Raw genomic sequence first — 6,000 nt, 5'->3', positions numbered from 1 at the left:
TTGTAAAATATACATTTTGTAATACTTAGTTAAATATTTCACTCAGTTTTTTTTTTGCTTTACATTTTTTAACATCTGGTGGCATTGCCCGCGATTGCAGGTGTTGTTGGTGCTCTTCTGCTTTCGGCAGTCAAATCCCTCTCTCGCTATTGCAGTGTTGCCTAGCTTTGGATATAAAAACGCGCTAAAATGCCCATTTAAAGAAAATAAAACACCAAATTTTTATTGAAACACTTAAAAAACTTTGTATGCGTCACAAATTGTCTTTAGAATGTGCGTTTTTTTTTAAATAAATGTGTTATGCTTATGTACAATTTAATTTATGAGTCTTTTTTGTTAAGCGAGACTATTTTGTTAAGCGACTAATTTGCTAAATTTGTGCTTATGTAACTAGATAAGGTACTCTTTTTGTAAAAATGTCAGTATGGTTTCTTTAGTATTTTCTGGTATTTTGTGGCTTATTTTTACAATTAATACATTTCTTGATGCCCTGTGTCCCACTAAGGATTGATGGCCGGAAGAAACGATTACACTTCTATGGTTTTAATCCGCATTCTGTAAATTCAAACGCCTTTTAAAATGTGTAAAAAGGTTTTCAATCTTAAGAAGAGTTGAGACAGGGGCTTTTAATATCCTTGCATAACCTTGAAAGGAGCAAAAAATTAAATTCACACTTTCAAAATATCAAATTTTATAAGAAGCAACTAATTTAGAATTAGCACTAAAATCTTCTCAGAGTAGCATTTTTTAACCTTCTTTTGTATAATAATACAGTTTTTTTAACTTAAAGTTTCGATAGCTTTAAATTAAAAAAAGACACAAACACGAAATTTCAAAATTTTCGCATTTTCGGTATAAAAAAGCACTAAATTTATTGCGAAGAGCAAATGGTTGGCAATACTGCACAGCTTGGAAAAACGTGACGTCACATACTCTCTGATGGGCGCAATCTTTTTCTATCATTCTTGCGAAAACCCCAAATCTCTCTACGCTTAGGATTCTTCGTTGCCGTCTAAACAACGATTGATTGGACGAGTGTATGAATACGTGTGAAATGAGCGGCCAGAATTCTGCTGCCAAGTCCCATGTGACACAGTGTTTGATTTCAGCGAGAGCGCGTCATGAGGTCGAGTGCCTTCAAACACGACCATTATTTTGTTATGTTTGTTTTTCTTGATACTATGGACTTTTGTTGCACGGCTGGAAAGCTTTAATTTCGATCGACATCGGTCACCTGTGATGGTCGCACTCGAATCTAATAGTTGATAATTATCGTTTCGAGTTGGGCGCGCGGATTATGGCTTCAGCGCTGTGACAATTCAGGTTTGCTGTAGGAAGTATGCCCGGTCTTCCCCATAATTTTCTGAGTTTTAGATTATCTGGTACTAGATCCATTTCTTCTTTGACTTCTGTTTTGATACTTTAATGGCCATGGGTCCTCCCCTTGGCTTTGAAACGTTTTGTGATGGATTATTGAAATAGTTCTATCAATTATTTTTCTGGCCGCTATGCCAGTTTTTGAAGTCAAAATCACGTTATTTCTAGAAACGATGAGCTTCAGAAGCAGTTTTCTTTGAATGAAGGTAGAAAATAAAAAAAAATTACATTTTTAACAGAGAATAAATTTGTGAAGAAATACAAAATTGCTAACGCGATGCTGTGGATGCTGAGCTTACTGTGTAATACATTATTATTGTATTTTTCGACAGGCGACTACCATTGCAGCTATTTGCCGGAAAACGGCAAAGGAGCGTAATATGTGTTAATCAAAGTCTCCCGTTATTGTAATTGTGTTTGTAGCAGCCTTGCCAAGGCCTGTGAAGTTATGTGCCCCACCAAGTGTTGTCATCCAACGGCATTCTCCAGAAATGTGATGTTTTGACGTGATCAGACTATAGAGACGGTGGTGTTATATAGATTGAAAAAAATTGAAATTTGAAAAGGTCGAGCCAAGGAGCACCAGGAGGTTTGGTGGCTCCTAAAAATCTCAGGCTAAAAAGCCCATTGTATTTAAAGCTCTGGAAAGGGGCTGGATAGTCAAGGAGGGAAGGATAAAAGTATCCGAGAAAGATATAGGAAAGAATAGAGACAGAGATAGAGATAGTTAGTCCTGTGAGAATTTTCCTGATTCTTTGGCAAATCTGTAAATATCCTCCAGTTTTAGAGGACGAATATTAATCATTCTCACGACATCAGAAGCCAATACTCGTAGCCGTGCTCTAGCAAAGGCAGGACACTCACAGAGAAAGTGCTCAGTGCTATCCACCTCCTTCAAGCTTGCCAGGCATACCGGGTCCTCGATGATTCCAATGGTGGTCATATGCTGGCACCATGGGTTGTGTCCTGTAATGATGCCGACCATCAACCGAATGACTTTCCTTCTAAGGTTTAGTAGAAAGTTTGACAGTTTTCTGTTCGGACTTGTCACAAAACACTTTGCAGTTCTGCAGCGTTCTAGACCAGACCATCGCTCTTTATGTAGATTGCCTACATAGTCGCTGATCCAATTCTTGATTCCTGCGGAACTGATTCCGATTATTGGCTCTGGCCCCTGTGAGGGCACCGCTGATCCACGGTTGGCCAATTCGTCGGCAATTTCGTTTCCTTGAACATCGAACTATATGGGTTAGTTTGAGTTTACATGGAAAGACGTGGTTACTATGGTACAGGGCTTCTACCCAAATAGTACATTTGTTTGGTATCTCGAAATCTATTCTTGGTAAGTAAGACTTTAATTTATTGCAACATCCAGAACGCACCTACTCGTAATTTTGTCAGTTTTACACGGGTCTCACGAGGTAACTTGATTGAACCTTTTGACTGCAATGTGTGGTGGTTGATCTCCGGCAATGGCATTAAAGATTTTAACTAAATCTGAATGAATGATATTTGTAGTTTATTATTATTACAACAGCAAGAACTTCTCACATTCTTTGATTCGATACGAGTATAAGTCTAGCTAAACCTCGTTTTTCAGCTCGCGGAGATGAGTTTTGAGATAACTGAGAGGTGATTCTACATGGAGCAAGCTTATGCTGAAATGGTTCCCGCAGTATTAACTTAACATAAAATGTCCATTGCTTCTTACTAGTCTCCGGTGCTCAAGAGTGTATGGGAGCAGCATAACTGAGATTGTTCTGTCAATCGACTTGTGCACGCGCGATGTGGTGATGCAGTCCTTTTTTGGCGGATGAAAACATACAACATATTACTCTTTTCCGCGCTAGCACTATCTTCAGAGCTACTGAGATTGAAAACATTGTATATTAAGGTACAACCGCTACAGTTTTTGAATTCCTTGTGTATTATATTATGTATAATACTCAAATAATTTTTGCATTTAACTGCATTTACTCCCATATCAAAATTTCACTGAAATCGTGCAAGTGAGTACTACGAAAATAAAGTTCGAAGTTATAAAATTTTGTTTTCAGAATTAACATTCGCTAGTTACTATTTCATCGGGCATGTAAGCTTTATCCACTACTTATAAACAGCAGCTGATGACTTTTAGCAAACTGCCTATTTTTGCTGTATTTTTAAGCGTTATAAGTAATTAGAAACCGCTAGAAATGTATAAAGCAGTTGTTTTGATTAAACAATAAAAAAATAAGTATTGTAAGCTATACAATTTTAATTTAGACATTGGTAAAATGCCATTTATAGAATAGGTATGTAACTTGTCCCATAAATCAACTCGCTTTTAACACGTTTTTAGCTACATATATGAGACGTTTCAACTTAAAGAAAAACTGATCGAAAGTCAATTGAAACTGAATTTGATTTTATGAAAATTTTAATTTAAATTCCGACAGGGATACACCTTAGCCATTAATTTTCCATTCTCTTCATTCGGTCAAAAGAGCAACGAAGAGTTGAATCTCAACTCGAAATCACCTATCAACAGAAACTCGAATATTTTCGAACATGAAATTAAATTGAGTTGGCAAGAAGAGATAAAGGTAAAAAATATAAATAAACCAGATGTACGAAAAATAGCATACAGCCATGGCCAAAGTGTAAGGCAAGACTCCCTCAAGCAGCAGCAGGTTTCACGCCTGCAAGAGAGCATAGGATGAACTGAGAAGTTGTTATTGAGTAGGGAGTCAGAAGGGCAGAAGAAAAAGCAAATCAGCAGGCACGAACACTTGCACTCCAGCATCCAAATCTTCGAACTGAATCGAATCCGCAACACATGCACATATATATTTATGTAGGTAGAGCAGCAAAAGCTAAGCGATGGCTGTGACAGTGCCAACAATAACAATGAACCTCAGTGCATAGATTTAAATGCAGGCACATTTGTAAATATGTACGTCCACACATGCTCATACGTATAAAGGTACCCCAATGCAAATTATGCTTAGAGATATATGCATGTGAGAGCAGTTTTGGCAAAACAGGAATTTTAGAGTATATGTCTCAACGAGTGGTGGGAGCAATTGATATGAGTACATGTACATACGTATTTATGTATGTGTGTGTATATATGTACATAAATGTAGGTATCAAGGTGAAACCTGTTTAGGAGTTTGGTAGCTCAGCCGGTTGGACGGGCGGTCAGTCGCTGGATCGGCTGGTTTGTTGTGTTTAGGAGGTGGATATACACACATACATATGTATGTGGGAATTGTAATAACGCGACTGGTGGTATGGCCAAGGTGGTGAACCATTGATATCATCTATACAGAGCATAAATTCCTGTTTTGAATGATCCAATTAAAATCCTTTGCTATTAAAAAATTAAGGTTTGAAAAATTAGACCAATTTTGAAAATTAGTATTAGACTTAAATTAATTTAAAATGGAATAAAATGGAATGAAATAAGAATTTTAAATAAAATTTATTAACAATGATTAGGGAGAATTGAGTAAAAAAAAACAAAAATTAATAAAATAAGAACAACAAAAAAACCGAATTACATTAAATCAATTCAAATAAAATAAAATTAAATTTTAAATAATACAAATAAAAATTTTTAATATTTAAAATTTATGATTAATAATTAGGGAGACTTGAATAAAAAAAAATTGAATAAAATAATAATTAAATTAAACCAATTTAAATAAAATAAAATTAAAATAATACAAAAACGGAAAAGATAGAAAGAAAGAAATTTTTTAAATAAAATTTGTTAACAATAGGGAAAATTAAAGAACAAATAGGGGAAAATTAAAATACATAAATTAAATGAAACAAAAGTTAATATAAATTAAACATAAAATAGAACAAAATAAATTAGAACTTAAAAATAAAATTTAGTAAAAACAATTAAGTTAAATAAAACTAAAAACCAAAAAATTAATAATCAATTAAAAGGACTTATGTACATAAATAAAAATTAATTGAAGAAAAATAAAATTAAAAAAACTAACTAAAATATTAACCAAACAAAAAATATTAATAAATAAAACTTAATTAAGGCAATTAAAATAACATAAAAGTTGCATTCAAATAAAACAAAAATGACGTAAAACAAAATGAAACCAATATTTTAAATAAACTAATGAAGTAAAATTAAATTAAATAAAACAAGGGAGAATATAATAAAATAATATGGAAGCAATGAATTAAAATGAAAAGAAATGAAATAAAAATCCAATCTAAAATAGAATTAAGTAAAATCAAAAATTGTAAATAAATTGAAAAAAATAATTAACTTAAGCAAAAAAAAATACCGAACATAAATAATTAATTAAAGTGATAAATGTAAATTAAAATAAAATTAAAATATAATAAATAAAATAAGGAATAATAAAATAAAATAAATTAAATAAAAAATAATAAAATAAATAAAAAGCGAAAAGTAAATAAAAGAAATAAAATTAAATTAAATCAAACAAAACGGATTAAGTTACAAATACATATATTAAAATAATATATATAAAAAATGGAAAAAATAAAATGAAATATAAACGCAAATAAAATTTAGTAAAAATAATTCCATAAATTTTAATGAAATGAAACAAAACAAAATACAATAAAATAATATGAAGGAAA

The sequence above is a fragment of the Anastrepha ludens genome, chromosome 2 (assembly GCF_028408465.1).
Source record: "Anastrepha ludens isolate Willacy chromosome 2, idAnaLude1.1, whole genome shotgun sequence".
NCBI classification, from domain to species: Eukaryota; Metazoa; Arthropoda; class Insecta; order Diptera; family Tephritidae; genus Anastrepha; species Anastrepha ludens.
This window is presented reverse-complemented; position numbering follows the sequence as displayed.